A 26,494-nucleotide genomic window follows, 5' to 3' on the forward strand; every position below is an offset into this window, starting at 1 on the left:
AAAAAAAGGATTCATGAATAACATTTCAGAAATATTCAAAATAAAAATCATACTATAATTCTCTTTTTTTTCTTCAGAAAAACAGCTAAATAGCAAACGTACTTTCCGAAAAAGAAAAATGTTTTGATAGAAAAGAATCAACTTCCGATTGAAAAAAAAAACAACAAAAAAGTTTGATGTTCCTTTTTTTATACTTTTTTGCTTCAAACCGTGCTTTGATCCTAAGGTTTTTTGCTAATTTTGCACCGTTCTTTGCATCGTTGTGTTCATTCTCAAGTAATAACTGCTTAATTAATTTTAAGAATTACATTAATATGAGTTTAAGAATCTGTTGAAGATTTCTTTTTTTTGATATTGTCGGCTCTAATTATTGAAGTAAAGAAATTTATAGAGCTATTGATGAACAGTCAATTGATTTCTGTGCATAGGTTCCTCACGCAAAAATTTTAATTTATTCCTGAAAATTTTTATAACACCTCAGGAAATCAAGGATCGGCAAGCTGCGCTGCTTCTGTCTTTTTTTATTATCTTAACGAATAGAAAATGATTTCCCTAGATCTCCAAAGTTCAACATCGGTGGTTTGGTGATTAGTGTCGATGTAGTATAACAATGAAGCTAATTTCAGTAGCTTTACCCATAAGTTAATTGAATACGTGAGTTTGAAGTTTTTTGCATATAATTTTTGTAGAAGCCACACAACAATTAAGTCCATAAATTAAATTTGCACAGTGTTACACAACCAGCCGTAGAAAAGTTTTAAATAGTTTTTATCAATCCAACTAGTTTTTTTTTAAAATCTAAAATCTCTTTTGGTCCCCAATTTCGATAAAGTGACTAAGTATTCCTATTCACACAATTCCGGTTTTTGTTCCGACTTTCAAAGAAAACGAAAACTTTTTGTTTTGTGTGGTTTTTGTTCCGAACTCCAAAAAAGACTGATTGTTTTTGCTTGGTTTCGTTTTTTTGCGACTTTCGAAGAAAATAAGGAACATATATAAGCTCGGGGTGGTTTTTTCTATTCAGATCAATTCCCAAAAAAGTTCCCTCGGGTGACCGATCCATAAATCTTCGTGATCCCAGAAGTTTTGTGCTCACCACTGGACTATCTTGACTTAAAACTTGCTGTGAGATGCTCACTAATAGGCTACAGTGACTGAAAGAGCGCTGCGATACTTTGATGCTGAAAACCATCGCGTATTATTTACGCTTGGCCAAATATCCCGCACCACAAAATTGTTCCAAATTCAACTGAGGTAGACTAGTTGTTTTTGTTAATTTCATAGACAACTCTCAAAATTCAGCTTGAAGTTCATTGTCCGTCAATATTTCACTAACCAACAACGAGATTGATTTCTGGACTTTTGGACTATTCACTTTGCCCTGATACGAGTAGTCTTGTTTTTTAAACAGTTTAATAGATCAAAATAATAGTTTTTAAAAAAGAACAAGACTGCTCGTATCAGGTCGAAGCCTTGAATGTTCCGACTGCCTTTTAATGTTTATGGAGCAGTAATAACCTATAAAAAAATAAATGTAAAAAAATTAAGTAAAATTTTTTTCTTCTAAAATTTGAAATTTTTCATGAAAATCATCTACCCACACGCCATATAAAGTACAGAAGGATAGATTTTGCTTCTTGTAACAAATCAATTATGGCAAATAAGCTTTCTTTGGAATGATTTCTAAAACTGATTAATTCTCCGCTTACGCGTTAATAGCGTGAAATTTATCGCGAGTTGATTGTCCCAAATTGGCCAAAATGACCATCTTTAAACCCCCATATTTTTACGAAAAATGATCACAGGTGAAATATTGTTTCAAATTTAAGCTCAAGACAAAACCTTTTGAATGATAAAACAATTTCGTCAAAAATGGCTAGTTAAAAAGTCGAAATTTGTCTGAAGAAAAAAAAACACCCCGAGCACAAATATTCCGTTACTTTCGTTTCGAAAGCCGGAACAAAATTTATGCCCAATTAAAAATATCGACTGCCTGAATCAAATTTTAAAAGATAATTTACCTCTGATCAATTTTCGCAAAGTCTTGAGAGTTTTAAAACTGCCAATTTAGCAATCCTTTGGACTAATTTATGCACGCTTTGAAGATTTTATCCATAATCCTCAAAGCTTAGCGCGAATTATTTATGTGTGGAGAATAATCCTTATTTATTTTTCCGAATTGATTACGACTCATTTTCAAAGATAATTTTTTGCATACAATTTTGTGAAATTATGAGTGGTTTGAAAACTATCAATTTGGCCGAAATGGGTGTTTGTGTCCCAATATAGGGTCTTTCATGGCAAATCGGCAACCCTACCAGACGCAAACAAAGTCATTTTTCAAATTTCATAGCGTGTGCATGAAAAAACGATTTCTTTTTAGTGTACATGAGTAATACTTTGAATGGATAATTTTTTTTATGGGGAGGTTAAAAGTCAGTCTGAGCACTCAGCGCTTCACCTTGATACGAGAAGTCTTTTATCTCTTAATTTTCCTCTTAAATTTGACAGTTGTGCATATTTTATGTCAGAGCAGAAATTTTGCTCATAAACATTTGTTCAAAGCGTAATTAAAGATAATTTTCAGCTGACATTTTCTCGTCGCATCGCATAGTGACAATCAAAGTTTTCTCAGTAACATTTGAGTAAAAATCAACACTTGAGATAAAATCAGAAATGAAAATCAGGGAGATAGAAAATAGAGATAAATTCAGAGGTGAATTAATGCAGGTTTATAGCAAAAGTTTACCGTCTTAAATCATTCTGAATTATTGAAACCTCAAATAGTTTTTGATTCAGCGTCGGCAGTCTAGCAAATCCTCAGAAAACCTGTCAAATACAGGAGATCCTACATTCAAACCAAAAATTTAGACCAAAAAGTGCCAAAAAATCATTGCTTTCAAATCAAGTTCTGATGCAACTTATTAAAATTGATAGTATCACAGCCCAGCCCTGACTGTTTTGACTCTCTTTCAGGGTAAATAGAATAGTTTATGTATATTTTTTGAAGACTATCATAAGGCTATCGTTGGGCTGTGATAGACCTTATGATAGTCTTCAAATGCACGTTGCATCTGAAGACTATCATAAGGTCTTTAGATGCAATGATTGTAAAGATTTTTTTGAAATCTTTTACCAAAAGAAAAAATGTTGAGAAGTACTGATTTACTGGTCAGAACTTAGTCTTTTTTCGTCGTTCTGTTTTCTTTTTCATCTTTTGGACAATTTTTAGTTAGATTGCCAAAATATAAATGGCTTACCTTTTCTGGGCCTTTATACTGTTTTCCAATGATTTTTTGCGATCGATCTGAAGTCAACCGCTTTCGATGCTTTTTTTTAAAAAAGGTCAAACAATTTTTTCAAACAATTACTAGGTTCTCAATTGGCAAGTTTTATTGGAAAAAATTTTCACCAACAGTGGATTGATCGTTTTCCTTTTCAGAGAGGAGTTAATTTTTAGTTAAAAAGCGCATAGATTTTAAATTTAAGTCTCAAAACATTTTCCAATATGCAGCCAATAACTTGAAAACTTGAAACCGTTGAACTGAATTCGACCAACTCTTTTGATTTTATCAATGCAGATGCAATCTTATCTAAAAAAGCTCAGCATAATGTATGGCATGACCAGTGGCGTGCGCATGCTTTTTAGGGTGGTGGTTTGATCGAACAGTTTTTTCTTCAAATTGATTTTACGAAAAGAATTAAGATTTTGCCAAAAACATTGGGAATAAGAATTGAAATCTGCAGAAATTGTAGCAAAATGCAATATTTCATTAAATAAGCTATTAAAATTAAAAACTGAAACAACTTACTCGGCAAAATAAATTACTCGTGACCGGCGCGAGCAACGAAAGTGAACCCCGGCCTGGCGCAATCGAAGCAACATCAACCGCAACCGGCGGGACCCAAGCAAACTGTCCGCTAGCGGTCCCACATTCTTCGCTTAAATTTTGAATTTGTAAAAAATGGCAATTTTTTATTGCGTGTCATCATAAGTAGTTTTTTTGCCAATTAATCAGTACTACCTTCCTTGTTTTTATCAATTGCTAATTTTTTCAACCATAACAAACTACCCGAGCTTGGCATCGTAATGAAGAAAATTGTATTTCGGTTTGTTTTTAATTTCCTTTTTACTGTAAAGCTTACTTATTGTGATACCTATTCCTCTTAAGCCAATCTTTTCCACTAGAATAGTAGCATCTCGGACCTTTTTATGATCAAGTATAGCACAAACAAACTGATCACAGATTCGCGACCGGGATTGTATCGACTAGCATAAAATTCAAATATTGTCAAAAATATTATCCTTATATCCTCAAAACATACATGAATCACACTTTTTTCAGGTTTTTTTTTCACATTGCGAAAAATAAATCTAGCGAAATTATGCTAGTCGATAGATTTTCATGATTTCAAACTTTTATGCTAGTCGAGATTTTTGCTAGTCAAACAGTCGCCTCGCAGCCTTTGCCGAGACTTTTATGACCAATTTTGAGACATTTTCTAATCATTTTCAGGCTATATTGAGTCTAGCCGCACTAACAAAAATGGTTTTGGATTGATTTTAATTGATTCTATATTGAAGTGGATTGATTTTAAACTGAAATGGATTTTAAATCGATTTAAATTGATCTTTTTGAAAATTTTGGATCAATTTAATTTTCAAAAAAAAAACAATTTAATTAATGTGGATGGAATTTTTTTTTGTTGAAATCCATCCGAATCTTGCCAAAAACCATTTAATTTTAGTTTAAAAGACGCCTGATCCGATCAATTTTAGTGTCTGAAAAATTTGTTTACGCAAAAATCTATGTAAAAAGTCAAGAAAAGAACCAAACAAATCAGAGCTTGAATTCAAAAATGTTCTATAAAATCAACAAAAATAATCAAAGTAAACCACATTCTGAGCAAAAATTTATGCAACAAATCATGAAAATGGTCAATATAAATCATATAGCTACTTAAATCATTCCAACTTCAAACATCTTGAAATTTTAAACAATATTTGGTGTTTTTATTATGCTACCAGACTCTATGGATGTTAAATTAAAGTGATTGACTGTGATAAAAAGCAAAATAAACTCAAAACTGATGAAATCAAAAAATTAAAAAAAAACTGATTTAAGTTGATCTCATTCCGTTTTAGTCCCCCTAAAAGCAAAAAAAAAGAAAAAACAAAGATCAATCGACTTAAAATCAATTTGGATCAATTTTTGTAGCTGGGGCTTAAAATCAGTTTAAATTGAAAATATAAATTGATCCAAATCAATAAAAACTTATTTGATTAATCTTCATACTTTTTTCATGCTAAAATCAATTTCAATTATTCATCATACATTTTTTATGATAAAATGGATCTTACTCCATTTTTGTCAGTGCGGAGCTTCCAGACTATTGCGACTAACTTCCACAAAATCAAAAAAAATCTAGGCCGTCATTCGATGTTTTCGGATTTTTTGCGCCGAAAAAAACACCCACACTGTAAATTTTAAATCACGGAATGACATCTGACGCAGAACAGGAGCCAGGAGGTGTGAAAGTTCTCAATTTTTGGTTGACCGTTTTGACCACAATGTGGCATATTTCGATCTTCTCGACCAAATATAGGCCTACTCAAATTTTTTCCCGAACTTTTGATTTTTCTTCTAGCTTTCTGAAAGCCATTTAAAAAAGTAATTGAACTATAATTTTTTTTGCGAATTAAGCTAAACATGGGTGAAAACAAGCTAAACATGTGTGTTTTGTCAGCTTATTGGCTGTCGGTTGTGACTTTGGTGGCTTTTCTACCTAATATTTTGTATCGTACAAACTTCTAGTTTTGGTTTTGAGATCGATAAGACCCTGGCTCTTTGTTTTCTAAAGCTCATTTTCAATCTCACAAGGTTCTTTCGAATAAAAATTTCAATGATAGCAATCATAAAAAACTTTTTTTTTCATTTTCAAAATTTTTGCTTTCCTAGTTTTTTTTTGTTCCTGCTTTCATAGCGAAAGTAACTGATCTTTTGTGCTCGGGTGGTTTTTTTCCTTCAGACAAATTTTGACTTTTTGACTAGCCAGTTTTGGTGGAGTTTTTAAATATAATTCAAGAGGTATTGTTGTCTTGAGCTTAAAACTCAAAAGGTATTTCACCTGTGATAGTTTTATGAAAAATTATGGGGGTTCAAAGATCGCCATTTTGGCCAATTCGGGACAATTAACGCGCGATATATTTCGCGCTTTTACCGTCAGAGCGGAGATTTAAAAGCGTCGTAAAAATTGTTCCAAATTGGTGGAATGAAGCTTATTTGTCATATTTTATTGGTTACTAGGAGCGAAATCTATCACTTTGTACTCTATATGGCGTGGGGGGAATTATGTTCACAAAAATTTCAATTTTAAAGAAAAAGTTTAGTTTGTTACATTCTATATGGCGTGGGGGGAATTATGTTCACAAAAATTTCAATTTTAAAGAAAAAGTTTAGTTTGTTACATTCAATATTTTCATGTAATTACTGTTCCATAGACTTTAAATGGCAGTCGGAACATTCAAGGCTTCGCCCTGATACGAGCAGTCTTGTACAATTTTGTCTTTTCTCGAAGTCTTGTTTGATACTTCTCCAGCGTCATGCTGTTTTAATCTTATACTTGTAGTATCGCAAGTGGCGCAAAGCTCAGCTTCGCCTCTGTGTTAAAATTGTTTATCAAACACTAACAATGTGGATTGCAACTTGAAAATCATTCAAAAGTCTTTGTAAGCTTTGCAATGGCCATTAAAATGCATTAGTATGTGTTATGAAAACTAGACTGACATTTGTTCTTCTATTTGGTTAGCAAACAGTCGGAAGCTGTCATGACGTATCGTGGAGCTGCAATAAAGGGAGGGGGGCTAATTTCATGACTGTAGCACCGATTGGACGAAAATTTTCAACCGTCAACATACATTAATCTATCAAAATTGACTAAAATTTTCGCTTGGTTTCGAAGTTTTGAAAACTCAATTCTTATTGGCTGTCATAATTTTAGGCCATTCACCCCTCGGCCATGAGAGATGGCCCACTGCCAAATGTGTTGACAGGAATTTAATAACCTTTTTCGCGGCTATTAGTTGGTATATTGCACAGTTATCGTCTTTCGTTTTTCTCCTCCAATTTTGTTCTGACACCGATCTTCGATCCAAAAAAATTTGTAAATTTTAATTTCAAGCTTTTAAGTTGTCTAGGTCAATTTCTAAGGAAATGGTAATAGCTGCTTTCTTCTGCGATTTCAAATTATTTTTTCTGTTCGTACTACTTTATTTGAATTGGGTTTCGTGTTTCGTTGAGTCTTAAAATTGTACATTCCAGGTCAGTTTTTGAAAATGACCTTGTTTTTTTTTTATTTTTTATTTATTTACTTGTTTTGCCATTATTATCCTGGACAAATTGGCCTATTTAACATTCATTTCAGATGTATTTAATGGTTAGTTCCGACTTGATTTTGGAAAGACAAACAATTTGATTGAGACATTTGTTAAAACCAGTTTTATACTTTCTTACAGTCATCTGAAATTGGAAGAGTTGTTCAAGTAATTCCAAAGTGTCCGGTTGCATAATTATGTATTCAGTGGCTGAAAGTAAAGGAGGCCTTTTAGAAGGAGCAAGCCTTTCATTAAATGTATGAATAGCAACTAGCTACTTTGCAGGGTAAGTTTAATTTAGCCCATTAAAGTATGCAGATAACCCTCAGATAGGGCGCATTGGGTGTTTCGTAAGTATGTTTATTTGGATGCTCCTCGCACGGGTGCATTTTGGAAAAAAGGGGAGGCAGTGAAATTTGATTTTGTGTGCGCATATGGTGTGACCAATTTGATTCCGATTTCGCCCCAACCTGATATTCGGATGTAACCCCAAACTCTCTACGGACCCTACTTGAAGAGATGTTGCCTCAGTGCGCTTGTTAGCTCGGTGCTCAAATATAATAAGCCCCTCCCTAGCTTATAATTCAGTGTGTGGTATAAAAATATGACGGCAACAAAATCCTGCAAAGCGACTTTTATTGCCTGAATATTAGCTGCAGTTTCACTGACAACGACCTGCTCTTTACTCTACCACATGCAGAATTATTGAAATACACAACGGGTAAATTGCTTTTATATTGATCAAAAAGCCTTTTTCACATTTTCCCATCATTGAATCATGTGTCACTTTTTGATAGCTGCGCATATGACTTTTGTTTTCAGTAATTCTATTTAAACTTACACACCTATGCGCTTGCAATTGAAATTTGCCAGTATTGCGAAGAAATTGTCAAAATTGAACCCAGTAATGTGTAAATACGTTAAAAGACATCTGGAATTTGCTGGAAAATGGTAAATAAAAGGAGTGAAGACTGAACTATGCGGAAATGAAATTTTCTGCTCTTTAATTTGATACCAACTTATCAGGCGCCAAATATTTGCCTGAATTCGAAACCCCTTATTTGAAACTCAACCTGAAATCTATAACTTGATCTAATCCTACGTCTTATTTTTATACTTTTACGTTATACAGCATGAAGCTAGTTATGGCGAGTGATCAAAGCGAGTTTGAGGTAATGCCTTCTTTTCCTTTTTGATGTGCACTAAACGTAAAATTTGCCGATCTCCTAAAAATTAATTCCTGTTCAGGAACTTATAATTATGTTAGTGTTCGGTCTTAGAAACTTATCACTATTTTCATTTTTTTGTTCGTGTTATCTCTATTGCCGTTTTTTTGTTCACTTTTTTACTGAAAACCGGAAAAAAGTCCGACCAGTTTTTATCCAAATTGAGCCGATAGTTTGAGTTTTTGTAGAGTCAAAATCACGGTTGAAGGGCTTTAATTTGAGTAAAACCGACAAATTTTGTTTAAAACTGTCAAAAAGCTTTCGTAAAAAACATGTTAAAATGAATGGATGCCTTATTAGTGGTTTCGGATTTAGTTTCAAATCTGAAACCTTGATTTTCCTTTTTATTGTTCCGACTTACATACATAACGAAAGTAACAGAATATGTGCGCTCGGGGTGAGTTTTTTCTTCAGGCAAAATTCGACTTTTTAACTAGACATTTAGACAAAATTTTTTAAATTCATTCAAAAGCTATTGTTGTTTTGAGCTTAAGTTTGAAAAGATATTTCACCCGTGATTATTTTTTGTGAAGTTATTGTAGTTTTGATATTGCCATTTTGTCCAATTTGGGACAATTAATGCGCGATATATTTCGCGCTATTAACGAGTAAGCAGAGATTTAATCCGTCTTCTAAATCGTTTCAAATTGGCTCAAGGAAGCTTATATGCCATAATTGATTTTCCAATAAGAGCAAAATCTGCCACTGTGTATTTAATATGGCGGGTGGGTTTTTTTTTAAAAAAAATCTGATTTTTTAATTAGTTTTATTTCATTACATTTAAAATTTTCATGTTATTACTGCTCCATAGACCTTAAAAGGCAATCGGAACTTTCAGCAGTCTTGTTGATACGAGCAGTCTTGTTTACTTTTTGTGCTATATCCTAGCTCATTTGTAGCAGAATCTCCCAACCGCCGAAATGTGTTTCTCAAACTTGATAAACGCGTCGGAAAAAGCGCTTGAAAATCACAAGTTTGAGAGTTTATTTATAAATTTTTTTTGAGATTAGGTGGGCTAGAACTATATTTTGAGAAAAAATTGCTCGTGAAAATATTCGAAAATTTTGTAAGCCGCTAATTCAGCTAAAAATAATTGAAGAGTACAAAACGAACAAAAACTATTTGCTTGAAATTCTTATGTTATACTTCAAGAATAACAGTTATATCAGAACAAACAAGGATCTAAATTTAAATTTCATGCAAAAAAAAATTCAGATCTGAAAATCTACGATAGAGATACGGAACTTCAAAAATTTCTGACGATAGAAATAGACAAAACTTTTTGTATACAACTCTGAGCGCCTAATTGTTCCCACTGCACTTTAATAAAAACTTTTAAGGCAAAACAAATGAAAAAATAACTGATAAATTGTTTAAATAAGTTGATTAATTTCATTTTTCTTCGTTCTGTCTGAGTCACATACTTTGAAGTAATAACGTCTTGTAATTTTCAAAAAATAAAAATGACTCAATTACTGGCCTCAATTAATGCTGAAACAATTTAATCCACCGCGATAGGTGTTGTAAGTGTTATATCGCACCTCAATTAGCCCAATTTGGACAATTTGTTAATTTAACAAAAATTATCACAGGTTAACTATAGGGGGGTGTTCAAAAGTGCCGAAGTACAACAGAACCACAATTGAAATTGTGTTCAATAGTCTACAAAATTGAGTTTTTTTATGAATCATTCGCAGCTTGGCCTAAATTTCGTTTTGTTTTTGAGCGAAATCGAGAAGTACCATTTGCTGAGATAGTTTTTGTTTCAGAAAAATTTCTGACGCCGCGCTTGGGGAATTTTTGTGGAAACTTTTGTTTGTTTAACAAGCGGCATCACTTAAAACGGCATTCAAAGCAATTTTCGCACTGTTGAACTATATTTTGATTTTCGGCACTGTTGCACTTCGGCACTGTTGTACAGCCCCAAATTATACCAATGTTTGAATTTCAGAAAATATTATCTTTCGACTGTTATACAACTTTTGCTAACAACGCATAAAAAATGATCTTTTTTTCCTAATAAAAAACCCCCCCAAAGCATAATTATTCTACACTTTGTTCAAAAATAGGATTAAAAACTTACATCTGAAAATCGACTGATGAGAAAATAAATCATTTCAGATTATCCTTATTAATTCTACTCAGTAGGTATTGCCATAGTTCCTTCTCAATCCTTGTAGGGGTCAGAACAAAAAAGCAAGGTCTGACCTAGATATTTCCCAATAGGTAACGAATTCCGTTTTAGAAAAAAATTAGGCTTTATATTTTTAACGTTTGACCACTTCTATCAAACACATTTTGTTGTAACTTGACAACAGGCTCATCTCACTGACTAGTGCTTTAATCGGATCTCAATTCCGAGCTTGAAATCTCTTTCTTTGCTAATTTTGTCATAAGTCGTTGACCTGACGATTATTGACTTGCGAAAGAAAAGTCTCCGCGTTGAAAAATTTATTCAGAGTAGAAAAATATCAAAAGAGCAATAAACCTTTTTAAACACCAGTTTCTGATGAATTTAACAACCTCCTTTGATCGTTTTCATCTACAAAAGCAGAAAATGTTTTTAAAATAAAAAAGGTATTCAATTTTTTAGCTAGTTTTTTTTTCAGTTCTTAAAATTTTATCTTCTGTGGTTGAAACGGGCGTGAATCTATCATTTTGCTAAATTCTATAGACTTTTTAGAAAAAAGTATGATGAAAACCTTGTAAACTTTAAAAAAATATATTTTAAAAATTAAATGTTGCTTTTCCATCTTCATCATCAGGCTTAATGTTTCTCTCTGCCCCATAATATATATAGTTTAGCGCTATTTGATTTCTTTCTTGAGAAACTCTACCTTTTGAAGTAAATTTGGGGTCTAAGAAATAAGACGACAAGAAATTAGACGACTGTAAAGAAACGGAATTTACGGACAACCAGTATTTACTCAGCCAACATTTAATTTACGACTGTAAAATAATTTTACGCAATTTGCTCGCAAGTTATTGTCCAAATTGGACAACGAGTATTTACTCAGTCAACAGATAATTGAAGTCTGTAAACAAGGTTCACGCGAGTTATTGTCTAATTTCTGTTATTTTCTGATCGTCTAATTTGCTTGTCGTGTAATTTGCTAACCCCCAGTAAAGTTATTACATGCCGTAATAACGATAGATTAAACAAAAGGATTTTCTGCTAAATTAGAAATGGGTAACCTATTTTTGGTAACAGGGTAACCAAAGAGTCCCTTTTTTGTATCCATTTTAGGCCTATCAATCCTAAAGTTTTTGTATCTTACTAACTTATCTTTGAAGGGAAGTGCGAAATTGCCCAAAAACAGATTTTTGACCTGTTTTTTTTTTCAAACATTTGCCTGCAGCACAAAACTCCTGGTTAAAATAGGTTCTTTAAATGTTCTGGGAGTGCTCGGAAAATCAATTTGGTCAAACTAAAAAAATATCAACAAAAGTTTCAAGAAAATTTTTTGAAAATCCGTTTTCCCTTGAGAAAACTTAGATCTTAGATACGCCCCTGGTTACCAGCCATATGATCACCTAATTCTATTTTTAGGCCAGCTTTTTTGGTCAACCAACAGTAAAATTTGGTGCCTATAAAAACTAATTTTGGGAAGATTATGTTCTCGTAGAAAGAAAACAAAACTCTTGATCAAAATGTTTCAAGCAGCGTGATGGCGAAAAATCTACGTGCGACTGAAAGTCTTTGAGGCAAAAAAGGCATTTTAACAAAAAAGGGAATTTTGAGGCATAGGAGCATGATGGGATAGTAAATTAAAAAAGACCAAAAACATGTCTAAAATTAACCTAATTCAAACAACTTGAGCGCTGGAAAAATCATGCTTTTTCCTTGTCCGGATTTTTTTAAAAAACCTGCTAGAGTTATTTTCAGATAAGTCAACTTAATCAAACATCCAACTGAACTCGGTACAACTGGCAGTCGGTACTCTCCGCTTAAAATGGCCAGTCGGATAGCTCGCAGTCGGACATGTCCAGTCGGACATGTCCAGTCGGACTTATTCACAGTCGGATCGCTTAGCAAAAACGATTCCCAGTGCAAGAAAATGAAGATTAGACTATATTCTATACAAGATTTTTTTGACTGTGCCTCTTAACAAACAGACTGTAAAAGAGACAAAGTTTTTAAAAATTTTTATTAGTTTTGTTCATGACTATTATTCATTGCGAGCAAAATACTTTTATTCTCTTGGTAATAAAAATATTTTAAAGATAGTCAGTTTTTCACAATGTAATTTAACTCTTAGCTTTAGAGAACTAAGGGGCAGGCTTAAGATTTTTACGAATAGGTGAGCTCAAAGCAATTTCCTAATTTTGACCAAAAAAAAACTGGCTTTCCCAGCTATTCCAAACCACCGAGAAAGACCAGCATTGGCAAAAAAAAGTTCTGCTGCATGCAATCTTGTTGCAAAAACGTGCAAGAAACGTCATTTCAGAACTCTTTTTAAAATGTTTAGACCAAAAAGTCGCGGTTTTTCGTTGCTCGATCCCGCCCTAAATTTCGTATATCTCGTTCTGCGAAAAGTTGGTGTCATAATGAAATAACAAAACAGAAAAAAGGGTATTTTTGAATAATGAGGGACTCAAGTTCCCGAGGAGAAAGAATATCCGTCTTTATCTTTCTCCCTAAATCCGCTCCTCGGAGTAATGCCGTTTATGGGCTTTTCTGAAAGATTTTGACCCAAAACTGCGTTTAACGGAGCCGAACACCACATTATATGAACTTAAGGCGCCTTCAGTAAAAAAGGGTCAGTCAGCCGAACATGGAGGTCGTATATTAGTACCAAGGGGGCACCCTTGAAGTGTGAGACAATCAAATTCCTGAGGCGTGGGGGCATCCGCCCCTGTCTACGGGACAAAATGTTTGCATTATCCTTCCTTTTTATTCAAACAGCATACCTAGCAGGGTTTTTATTAAGTGTCAGTTTTGAAATCCTAAAGTTGACGTGGATTTATCAAATAAGTTTTCAGATTAAAGTTCTTTCTGTTCTCTCAGGGGTTTCTGGAGTCGAAATCCTCAAAAGCGACATTTTTGGGTAAATTCAATAAAGATAAAACACTCCAATCACTTTTTGTGCGAACCTTTCATTATATTGACAATTCCTGAGGTTGTATCTTTTCAAATAAAACAGTTGACTGCTTTTTATGCCCTATCAATATAGTTTTTAGGATTATACTATAGCTTCAAGTGTGATTATAATGTTAGTAAAATTAGTTAAAATAAGAAAAACAGTCGGGTTTCCAAGTGAATTAGAGTAGGCTTGTTAGGCATAATAATACGTGGATTGTGGTGTGGATTGATTTTGCCCGCTGTTCTGTCTAGAATTGCATAGAAGTCATCCAGTTCCTGTCGTATCTTTTTACCTCACGCCCTTGTAATTTATAAGCTGCCCTCCGCGACCCGCCGTTGTGTTTCATTTACCATCACAAGCATGTATGCATTTATTATGAAATACATGCCAACAGCCCTCCTTTGTTAGTTTGCATTATTACAGAGCCCCCAGTCCAATTTAGACCAATCGAATTTTCTATACCCCACTGCAACGATGTAAGGTATACTCTCTGTATCCCAATTCAATTTACCCCAATCTAGCCTACTTCACGATGAATTCCTCTCGCTATCTACAAGTGTCGTGGCTGTATCTCAAATTGCTTCTCTATCAAAATCCACCTCGCATAATTTCTATTCATAGCACGCTTCTGCTGCTTATTGAGGGTGACGCCGGCAACTTACAGAGACTATTAATAAAGTTAGCCACCCTCACCCCCTTTTGTCCGGCTATGAAGTTTCTCTATAGGGCGTTTTCCCCAAAGACCTGCTATTTCCTCTAGCAATGGCGCTTTTGGAGTTGAAAAGTCCTCCGAACTGCAAATTAACAACCCATTTGCTGAGTTCAAATTAAAACCATCGGTGATGCTCCCAAATTGACCTCACTGAGAGAAATGTGAGTTATTTGCGTTTTTGTGAAATTTATAGATGTCATGTTTTATAAGTCAAAAGTCGTTATTGTGTTGCCGTACATCCAATCAGGCCAGGATATTAATTTATCGCGTGTCAGCAATAAAGAGCAATTTGTTCCTATTTTGAGGAAATTTTTGATAACTTTTTAGGTCAGCCGCGCTGCAACTGAAATTGACTGCTGAAATTTTTCATTGAAAAAGAAAAACTATCCCTCGTCCTTCCGTGCGCACGATCATTTAATATCCTGCCCTTATTAGGCGAGGAACCAAAAACGACCATGAATAGCATGGCGCTGAGTAGTGACACAAGTTTCAAAGTTTCGTTGTTGAAAACAAAGCTGGATAATTTTTTACCCTCAAATTTAGTCATTTTCCTACAAGCGCGACCCTCTCAGAGAAAAGAAAACTAGACACTGTTATTGCGGCTTAATGAATCACGGCTGAACGGGTTTTATCACGATACTTTTTTCAATTCCATACGGAAAAGTAGTTAGTTATATTACCTACGTGCATGAGTGCAAAAAAAGAGCAGAATCCAAAATTTGTTTTTTTTTACATTCCCCGAGAACTGAATTGCTCCTTGATTTTAACTTTTTACTATCCGTTATTGCTAGGAGATCTAATATGGGTCAGAAAATCATGTGTGTTTAATGTTAAGTGTTCAATTTCCTTAGAAAATATTCAAATACGTGTGTTTTGAAGTCTCAGGTACAATTTCAACCTTTTTTCCAGCTCCGAATATGGAACAAAACTTGGGATTCAGGTGTTATGCTTCTCGTAAATCTAGTTACCCCAAATGAAACTCACATTCTTACAGCCGCATTTACGGTAAAAGATGATATTATAATTTATAATTGGTAGTAGGTTACTCTAAACGATACCACAATATGCCAGTTTTCTGAAGTTGTATCCGTATTTGAGTTAAAGAAAAAAAACGGTACTCATATTGCCAAAAATTCTGCCTCATTTTGAAAATGATCACAACAAACATTGATTGAAGCTTACTAAAGTTCTTTGGTGGGTTATTAAGCTCAGCGAAGCAAAATTTGCACAAAAAAGTTTTCCGGTTGTAAATTTTATGGATTTTTTTTTGAATTCTGAAAAATTGAGTTACAAATCTAATTTAAGTTTCAATTGTGATTTTTAAAATTTTTAGGGTTCAAGAGGTGCTAAATATATTCTTAACGCGTTAGCTGGAAACAAATCCGGCTCAGAACTCATTTCAAACTAAATTGAATTCAACCAATTGGTTCGGTTATTAGTTAAATACTTAATCATTTTGAACCTAAAATAGCTTGCGAGTAGGAATAATTTAAAGTTAAAAATCAAATTTTTAAGGTAAATTTAAGGATTTAAAAAATATATATTTTTTCAATTTTTTCAATTTTTTATAACCAAGAACTAAATCAAACAGGTCAAAAAACAGTCGGCTAATTATTCAAAGCTTTGCCTTAATACGAACATTCTTGTTTTTTTCTGCTAAATTTTAGGCAATTAAATAATTCGACAGACTTTTAAACCCTTTCTTTTTAAGTTCCGTTTTCTTCCGAGCATCGATGGTTAGAAGTTCTTTGGAATCATATGTGTTTTATCACGCAAATCTGGGTACTAAAAAGCAATGAAAAGGGTCAAGTGGTGCTTTGAGCAAACATAAAACAAAACCGTAGAGTGAACAATAAAATCAACTTTATCAATAAAATCAAATAATTAGGCCGTTTTTAGATGGGATATAAGAGGTCGGAAGGTTATTTTTAAACGAAACAGCAGCCGGTGGGATAGGTGGCGTCCCTCAAGATAGAAAGACCGAGTGATGAAAACTAATTGCAGCAATCCAAATTGAGTATTGAAGAGTCTCAAGGGCATCGCAAAAATATCAAAATAAGCAATGCAAAAGCAGCAACAAATGACGTTCATTTTTTGTCAAATCTACGACACATTAGAAAAAAACTGAATTTTTATAGAATACTAAATTTTGACAAAAAATATAGGGACAATAAAAAGTTACTCGATAGCTGTACAAGATTTACAGCAAAACTTGTCTGTACTTCATAAAATCATTTTCTGTAAAATTGTTTTCGATTTTGTGCAAAAACCCTTCAGCCAATAAAAACGTCTAACAATTCTGATTGGCTAAAATTTTTCTATCATTGGGTCCTTTCAAAACAAAAATAGCCCCCGGTGAGATGTGTAACTTTTTTTTCCAAACCAGGAAGTTGATTTTCTACATAATTTCTTAGTTCAACCTAGGTAATTGAATTGGCAGCGCAAACTCACGTTACGCACAACCAATACTCTCTATATATAGAATAAAAAAAGGCTAATAAAGCCTAAATGACGAATTGTTTTAATGCTCTTCAACGTATCAGATGTAGTTTTTGATCCATATTTGATAAATTTTTCAACAAACACAAAATTGATTTTCTTTTTTTTTTCAATATCATCTCCTCCACTACATGCTATGCAAAGTGCGATGTTATATTTCTCGCATCTAATAGTTTTTCACTTAGACAAGTTATTCTTTCTCATGTCGTTTTGTAAGAGTTTTTGAGCAAACTAAACGGCCGATTTATAAGGGTGCAATTTATTGCGCGTTAATTATCCCAAATTGGCCAAAATGGCAATATTTAAATCCTATTAATTTAACAAATGATTAATGCAGATAAATTATGATTTTAATTTTGGGTTCATGACATCAATGTCTATCAGACTGCATCAAAAGTTTCTCTGAAATTTTCCAGTTCAAAAGTTGGAAATCCTCTAGCGAAACAAATACCCGGAGCACGAATATTCACTTTTTTTCGTAAGTCGGAACAATTAATCTTAACACCGTAGCAATTCAGTGAAACTTGTGCGATGCTGCTCTTTTCTTGCTACTTATCATTTTGATGAAAAATTGCCTATATGCAATCATTTGTTTCTTTGAGCCTAAATATCTTAATTTTAAGCTGTTTTAGCTTTAAATAAGGGAAATAAATCAAATGCGTTTTTTTTCATTTAAAAATCACATTTTTTTTTGAAATCAATGGTATGATTTCAGGCGGAGCCAATTTCTTTATTTTTTAATTTTCGGAAGATTATTAGTGTCTAGAAAAATGAAAACTAGCAAAAGTTTAATCATTGCCTTCATTGTTTCCATTTTCTTTTTTTTCTGCAACCTATCAATCCGCGAGTCAATATGCTCAAAACATTATTACAAAATGAATCAATGAAAACTAATTGAACATAATGAAGTTGTGAAAGACGCAAATTTTTGTTCTAAATTTTGAAGAAAGTGATTGACTATTTTTCCTTGGGATTTTTTTGTTCAAACCAATTTCGACCTATGATTAGAGAACACTAAATTAAAAACTATTATATTTCGTTTACTATCTTTATTTGTAAAGTTTTTGATATATCTGAAATGCAAATTTAGCCAGTTTGGGATAAGTTTTCGCTGAAAGGATAGACGGCTGGAATAGTTTTTTGAACAAATTAAGTACTAAAATGCCAAAAAAAAACAATTTGAACTTTGACTTTTTAAAGAAAATTTACCTACTCTAATCTGTAAGTATAAATCGATATCTTTATCATAAGTTACGAGGCGTTTTTGAAAATTTTTTATTCCCTCAATTCAATTTAGATTGATAACGGCTTAACTTGCGACTAACGCAAATGATCCCAAATGATTCAATGTAGTCGCACATCCAACCCCCATAACTTGCGAAAAAGAGTTGTGATATCAGGATCTTTCAGATAAAAAAATTGATAAAGTTTCCCCCCTAAGAGCAGTTTTCTTAATACGTTAACTCATCCTCATTTTAAATTTATTTAGCGTGCGTTGGGCGAAAACAAAACACTGCAGATAAAAATTTTCAAAAAAACTCAAATTTAAATTTCACGATTGTTTTAAATCAAAGGTATGTCAAAAAGTTAAAGGGCAGTCAAAATAGCCTGGGTTTTGCCCTGATTATGAGCTGTCTTGTGTCCTTCTTTGCATGATTTTGTGGTGAAAAAAAAACTTTCGAAAATTCTTGTCACTTTTGATACAGAAAAATGCTGCGACAGTCCTTTACGTTCGGTATAATTTTTTCATTCCGACTATATTGTAGTGATCGAAATATTGACGGCCCATTTAATATACTTTATGAAATGTTTTGATGATCCTGTTCTTTGTCAAAAAATCTCTAGTGTATTCAATTTCAATGTATTTTAATTAAATGCATGAAAACTTATTGTTTTTTGAGTTATTAATCTGAAAATGGCAGTTGGAGCTAGCATTCAGGTCGTCGCATTCATTTTAATCTGAAATTCCATTCTGATGATTGGCAAAAAAGCTTGAGTGTTTTCAAATAGCCTGCAAAGCGGAACAATAACTGTTTATTGCAATCGCTATCAGGAATATCCGGCTGATTCAGTGGTTCCATGTAAAAATAGGCGGTGCATTTTTTACACAATTACATTTACCAATTTACCAGACCATTTAAGCGATAACCAAGACCTTGAAGGGGTACTTTGGAACGCTGATGTGCACGCACCATCACATGCTCCGGTTAGTTTTTTTCTATTCTCTTCTGAAAATTGGAAAAAACCATAAATTATGGTTTATATGAGGGCTTATGTGTCTTTATTTGTGTCGTTCTTAATGCAGAACTTTTGCTGTTGTGAATTGATTTTAGTAGAGTCTAGGTCTAGTAGTGAAAACAGATTGATGAAAATGCCCTAAACCCGTCCCAAGAGATTTCGAACCAGAATAGCTCTTTGGTACAAGAGTGTCCCACAATTAAATTGGTTAACATATCGATTGGGGATTACCATAATCAAAAATGGGTCCCTATTTGAGCATAATCATTAGCAATTAAATTGCTTTTTTCAGAGCAGAGTTTTTCTTGAAAACCCTACCTCCAAGTCTGCTCACAGGCAAGGCAGATTTATTTCGAAATTTGAGAAAAGAAACTGAAGATAACGCCAAATTCATGTCCTTTCTTAGTGTCAATTTTGTTTCATCTGCTTTTGATTATAACATTTTTTTGTTCCGAATTTCGCAACGAAAGTAACGGAATATTTGTGCTCGGGTGGTTTTATTTTTCTTCAGACAAATTTCGACTTTTTAACTAGCCATTTTGACGGAATTTTTTATATCATTCAAAAAGTATTGTTGTCCTGAGCTTAAACTTGAAAAGATATTTTACCTGTGATCATTTTTCGCAAAGTTATGGGGGTTTAAGGATTGCCATTTTGGCCAATTTGGGACTATTGACGCGCGATTTATTTCGCGCTATTAACGCCTAAGCGGAGATTTAATCCGGCTTAGAAATCGTTCCAAAATGGGTTAAAGGAAGCTTATATGCCATAATTGATTTGTTACTAGGAGCAAAATCTATCACTTTGTACTTCATGTGGTGGCGTGTGGGGGGATGATTTTCACAAAAAAATCTCGAATTTTAAATTTTAATTTTATTTTTTTTTCATATTGTTTTAACTTTTTTTTTCTTACTACTGCTCCATAGACCTTGAAAGGCAGTCGGAACATTCAGGGCTTCGCCGTGATACGAACAGTCTTGCTTTCGTTTGAAGTTAACCGACCGTAATAGCTCCCAAATGTAAGCCGGAAGAATCATGTATCCAAATTGGGACTATCAGAGGGGAATTAAAGAATTATCATCAACAAAGAATGTTTTGACGTTGAAACAAGATTGTATTATTCAAATTGTTTAACTCATTTAGGTACAAACAGAGTGGTATTAATTGGGTAAAGTAGGGCTACTTTTATTACATCCGCCTGCAGTAAGTCCACCTGCTTTGTAGTTTAATTTGTTCCCTTTTTTACCACCTTTGTTGCGTTTGAACTCAAAGCGCACGATCCAGGTGAAAGAGTTCGGGAAACTCCCCATTTTAGTTGTCCTCATTCATTTCAAATTCCACCAGAATCGGTCAATTTCCGGTCGCAAAAGTTACTGAAAGCTCCGCAACTAATAGCTGAAATTTATGCTATCTTTGTTAAATGAATCATTTTTTTGTTCACTGCCCGATGGAACCATTTTGTTTTGCATAAATTCTTTTTTATTAACGCACAACTTTTCAGATACAAAAATTTAAAGTTGAGGCAAAAAGATGCAGGTAAGATGTATTTTTTCGCATTTAGACACTTAAAGTCTATAAATTAAAAAAAATACTTTAATTATTTTCATGTGGTTACCGTCACTGGACAGAGAATTTGCAACTTTTTGATTTCAGCAAGCAAATGAACTAAAATATTCGTTTTCTCTGCATATTTAAGATATAGGGCTGAAAACTGGACACAAGCTAGATGAAGCTAATTAGAAGGACTTAGCCGAATCAAAATGTGCCAAATCTTGTTTTGATTGAATTAAAAAATCAGTCAACCATAACTTGTTTTCCAGGTGTCCTTGCTGTAACACAATGACTTTGATTTCATGAACATAAATTGATTTTTTGGGAAACTAATGAAATTGATTTACACTTTAACCTACGGAAAAATGACTGATAAAACGAATAAAAAACTGCTTGGTCGGGCGTCTTTAAAGTTCAATTGATGATCCAAATGAGCCAACAAAAGAATTATTCCTTAGAAAACTTTTCGTAAGATGACAGCTCCAATTCATGCAAAAGATTCTCATAATCAATTTCAATGTCCTAAATTTTGTCTAACTCTCTGATACAAGCGCCCAACCCACAATCTTCTATCGTCTGCATCTTCAAATAGATATGATCATTTTTTGACGCCGGAAAAAAACTCTTTAATTTTTTTGTCTGTCATTTTTCCGCAGCATAAATAGTAAGCCGACCTCATTTGCGTCCCAAAAAAAAACAATTTGAGCCAATACATTCAAGTTTTTTATGTTGTTTGCGAGGATGTTTTTGCAGCAAGAACAATTCTGAAACAAGGTATGATATAATGGCTAACTTATGCCTTCAAAACAAGTTATTTCGAATTTTGATTTGACTAGCTCCTTCTAAATAAGTTCTTCTAGCTTGTGTCAAAATTTCAAAATATATGCTAATTGTCGCAGAGAAGATATGGAAAAATTGGAGAAAAGCTCATTAATTTGCTCGTTGACATCAAAACGCTGCATTTTCTCTGTCCCGCGGAAAAATACCACAAGCGCTTATAGTGCAGTATACTTTTTGAGGCTGCTCAGTTTTGGGATGAAACTACCTACGATTGGAGCCACCTTTTCGAGACTGTCGCACAGAGCTTGCCATGTTACCACTGGCTCAAAAAACATTGTCTTGAAATCTGTTATTAAACCTCTCGTTTCAACTGTGCACCAAATTTTTTTTTAGATTTTGGTTAACCTGTGCTCTTACTTGTCAAATAAAAAATGGTATCTCTGCAGCATTGGATAAATACGGTTGACACTAAGTGCCTCAAAAGAGACTATGAACTTCAAAATTAAATTGTGCCTATAGCAGTCTCAGTTTTTAATCCTCTGCTGAATGACTTAGAAAAATCTTATGTTTTGGTTTTTGAACTGAAATGAATATAGTTTTTCGAATTCAAAATTTTTTCTTTGTAGGAATTATAGAAAAATTTATCGGTGGGCTGTTGCACAAACTTCTTTTTCAATTGCATCAATGTGGTTCTGTCCATGTTGTAACCAATTTTCAAAGAAGCGTTCTTCCATGAAATTTTAGCTCATGAGTGTCTCTTATTTTGACAAATGTAATGCTGCTTACGCTTTTTTGTATTTTGTTGACAAATGACAATGTTACTGGCCGCTAAGTGTTTAAGCAAATCATTATTATGTCAATTAATATATTATCTTTTTATTGTAGTTTGTAGCATTTTTTTTGTTTCAGCGACAAAAAATGGGGAGAAGAAACTAAAGCCTCAGATGTGATTTTGTCCACGCCAAATCAAGCACCGAAAATTAAACACAGTAATGAGCGCGTGCAGCGTTGTTTCATACCCGGGTTGACCACTTTAATTATGTTTCTATACCAGAATTCCGGAAAACTAATCATTCTGGAAGTTTTATTTTAAATTTTTTGCTTAGAAAAGTTTTCAAATTGTAATGTATGCATTTTGAACATTAATTTCCAAATCAAAATGTTTGAGTTTTTTCAAATAAAGCTCCTACTTATAAAATTTAGCGGTTTGAAATAGTTTGTGGAACAAACAAAGATCCATTTGAGGAATAGCTTCTGACGTGATGCACACGGGATTCGGTTACATATTGTTACAAACTCTTGTATTAAACCACTAAGAGTTTTCTGTGCAAATTTATTTCAGAGGAACTTTCATCGGACTGTAACATTCGTAGTGCCTAATATCGTTAAAAAACTCTAAGGTTTTTAGAAGAAAAGTTTCAAGATAGCGGATTTCGGTCAACCCGAACAGTCTTTTTATTATTGATTTGGTCTTGAAGAAAATAATTTTAAGTAGAAAATAAATAGCAATTGCTCGTTGCTGAAAAAAAAAGTAATTCAATTTATGGCTAGAGCTTTTCAAAGGCAAGAAAACTTTTTAAAATGAAAATTTTACTTCTGTTTCAAAGAACTTGAAAGTTTTTTCTTCTATTTTCAGGCTAACATACCCTCAAGTGACCACTCAAATAGAACAAAACCCAACAAAACCCAACAAAAAATTAAAAACCAAAAAATGTTTAAGAATAACCAACTTTTTGTTGCTTTAGTTTTCAAGGACACAAATCAACAGTTGTAATCCGTTCATTTGAAGCTGGCATTTCAGAGAAATTTTAATTTTGGAAATCAAAAAATCAACAAATCAACAATGAAATGAAGTTGCTAAAGTACTTAATAGGGATAAGTCTCGCCCGGGGATAAAGGATAAGTTTAATAGGAATAAATTTGAGCCAAGCACTACTACCGCGCAAAAATTATTCAAACTCAGTACTAGTTTTTTTATGATCAAAAAGTTCAAAAGATTTTTAGTAACTCAATTCTATCATTTTAGGTTTATATAATATCTTTTCGATTGAGTGTTTCGCCAAGTTTATTGCAGTTGAGCACAGTAAGTAAAATCTTTATCTTCACCCTCACAATTTATTTAATTATTGCTTATAAAACAATTGACAACTGCATATTTAGAAATTGAACACAACTAGCTTAAGAAAATATGAGGCAGTGACTTCTCTGGTTGTTTTCCATTTGCGTAGATCTTTTGAGCAAAATAAGTGCTTCTAAACCGCGTAAAATTTTATGGAAATCTGTGTGCGATGATCTTTGTTGACTTAACGTTTTTTTTACAAACACATTTAATGGTCAAAAAATAATCGTTAGTATTTCTTCAAAGCTGATCTTATGTTGCTTTTCAAGTTTAACTAAAAATTCTTGAAAAATGTTTGCAGCAAAATCAATTAAAGAATAAGTTAAATTTGGTATAAAATTTTACTTTTTCCCAATAATTCCCCCTCGGTCTTTTTTTGCGCTAATCACTATCTCTTGCCGGGCTATTGCCTTTTGCAAAGTAACCAAGTTTTTGTAAACCAAAATATTAACCACACTGATGAAAATAGATTAGGATCAATTTCAGTAAGAAAAAAATATATCGGTTCAATTGAGATCAATTTTAGCTTGAAAAAAGTACGAAGATTAAATATAAGAAGTTAATTCTGATCTGGATCAACTTAAAACTGATTTGAACTGGTCTTGAATCCCAGCTAAAAAATGATCCAAATTGATTTTAATTTTGATTAATCGTCTTACCTTGTTTCTATTTTTAGCGGGGATAAAACGGATTTAAATAGATTTAAATTGATCTTTTTTGTTTGAATTTCATCGTTTTCGATTTTGTGTTGCTTTAATTCATTGCCCATCATTTTTATTTTTACATCCATAGCGTAAGATAACACAATAAAAACCAAATAATTCAAAATATTGATAATTGTCTATGATTTCCTTGCATCTGTTGAGCTCTTAATCTGTTCTAGTTTGAACATTTCTTTGATTTTTTACATATTTTATGCCCAAAAGCTGATTTGATAACTTTCTAGAAGTTCATTTTACTTTTTTGAGCTCACAATTGGATTTATTTTGATTCTTGATTTTTTACAGAAGTTTTTACCCAAAATCTGGTTCAAGTTGATAATTTTTGTTGATTTGTATTGAATTTTGTCATTGCTTCTATTTATCTGGCAGGTGTGTTTTTATTTGATAAATGGAGAAAAAACGATTTTAATTATTTTTAATAGCTTAATTTGCAATTTCATGGGTCCTTTTAAATGGATTCAAAGTCATTTTAGAAAGATTCGGATTGATTCAATTAAAATTCAGAAAACCCATCCAAGCTATTTAAATCGAGTCTGTACAAAACAGTCCCATATAAAACAGTCCAATCCAAATCAATCCGGAAAAATACAAAAATGAACAAAAAAACAGTCCGATACAAAACAGTTCGAGAGCTTGCCAACAGAGGGTAGGAGTTAATACGAAATTTAGAGTCGGTTATTTCTGCGAAGCGGACAGACGGACTATTTTGCATTCGAATGTTTTTTCCTTCATAACATGATTTTTTGGACTACTTTGTTTTGGACTGTTTTGTAAGTGACTGTTTTGTATTTTCACCATTTAAATAGATTTATTAGTCGCATAAATCAACCAGATTGTTCAGGAAATATCGACATAAATCAATTTAAAAACCATTTTTGTTTGTGAAATTAAACTGTTAAATGATTTGGATTAATTCGAAATCGATTTAAAATCAATTTAAATCAATTCAAAACTTTTTTCGTCCGTGCAGGCAGAGCGCATTTTTTCGAATTTTTTTCAGGTATGCGAACCAAGCTAACCTAGGCTTATAGTCATTCTTAGATAGATCCATTGTCAATAGTCCGATTGCAAATTCGAGCATGTTTTTTTTGTCGATGAAAAAACTTACAACATACCCAAATCTGGGTCGATAAAGTCGAGACATAAGTCGAGTACCTCGACCCATGCGAGAATTCTACCTCTCATTCGCAATGACTTTGTACGTGGACGGACAATAATTGTGGCCCTCCGGTAGTAAAATGGTGCCCATCAATCATATAATGTGCGCTTCAATTTGCAAGGTGAACTCTTGCAAAAGTCATAATGTAATGAGCTCTGGTTAAGTGAGCTCTCGTCAACCTAAATAATGAACTTCAGGACTATAACTCTGTCTGGTTGACCAAAAATGAAAGCCAGCTTGTGATGCCTGCCAAAGTAATTTAAATTCAGTGCTAATGCAGCAAACATTTGTGGTCAAAAATTTAGTGCTAACAGCCTACTGAAAAACAAAACTCATTCTCAACTGTAGACAATTGTTTTTCTTGCAGTTAGTCTAGGAAAAACTGCTTTTTATCGTACCTGCTATTTCTGTGGGAAATTTAACGTCCTATAAAAACTATAGGAATCCTTAGACTTTCTTGACCATGATACCTACATCCAGTAGCGTGCCGATGGGGGCGGGGGGGGCTTTCTTTCAATTCTGGTTGCCAAACTTTTTCCAAAGGGTCCCCCCTTTGGTATCATTTAACGACATCCATTTTTGGCTGACCAACCTCAAAATTTTTCTAAAGGCGAAAAAAAAAATGTTCGGTCAAATTTTTCCAAAAAGTGCCTAAAAAAGCCTTTTTGGCCTGTTTTTGTCGACGGCACAGAAAATTTTTTAAGAAATAGAGTCCTTATAGTATTTTCTGAGAGCTCGGAAAAATCAAATTGGTCGACCTAAAAAAAGGTCGACAAAATTTTCAAATTTTTCGAAAAACCGTTTTTCTAGTTCTCTAGAAACATTTCTGAGCACGCCACTGCCTGCAGCTTTGTTTGATTTATATTGTAGCCGCATCGAAAACTTGAAAAACGTTGTTATGCAAGGGCTACAAAAATACTTGAGCAGATTCGACCATCTAAAGCAAAATGGCTCTCTTTTTGTCAAACTATGTATATTGGTGTGAAAACTAGACTTTGCCATTGAAGTTTTCGCTTCGCTAAGCTGGAT

General features: G+C 33.3%; 1 protein-coding gene across 11 annotated transcripts in view; it reads left to right on the forward strand.

Annotated features, from left to right (window-relative positions):
* Positions 1-7,632: 7,632 nt before the first annotated feature.
* LOC134840695 (potassium voltage-gated channel subfamily C member 4-like) overlaps positions 7,633-26,494 on the forward strand; it is a 78,342-nt gene continuing 59,480 nt past the window's right edge. For 5 of the 11 annotated variants that reach the window (XM_063856668.1, XM_063856677.1, XM_063856679.1 and 2 more), the window contains exon 1: positions 20,447-20,670. The gene's annotated coding sequence lies outside the window, so the exon portion shown is untranslated. Of the gene's footprint in view, positions 7,662-7,989; positions 8,548-14,072; positions 14,559-20,446; positions 20,671-26,494 lie in introns of those variants that run through there. The other 6 variants (XM_063856671.1, XM_063856675.1, XM_063856672.1 and 3 more) reach the window with 3 other exon arrangements.

The sequence above is a fragment of the Symsagittifera roscoffensis genome, chromosome 2 (genome assembly GCF_963678635.1).
Source record: "Symsagittifera roscoffensis chromosome 2, txSymRosc1.1, whole genome shotgun sequence".
Lineage (NCBI taxonomy): Eukaryota > Metazoa > Xenacoelomorpha > Acoela > Convolutidae > Symsagittifera > Symsagittifera roscoffensis.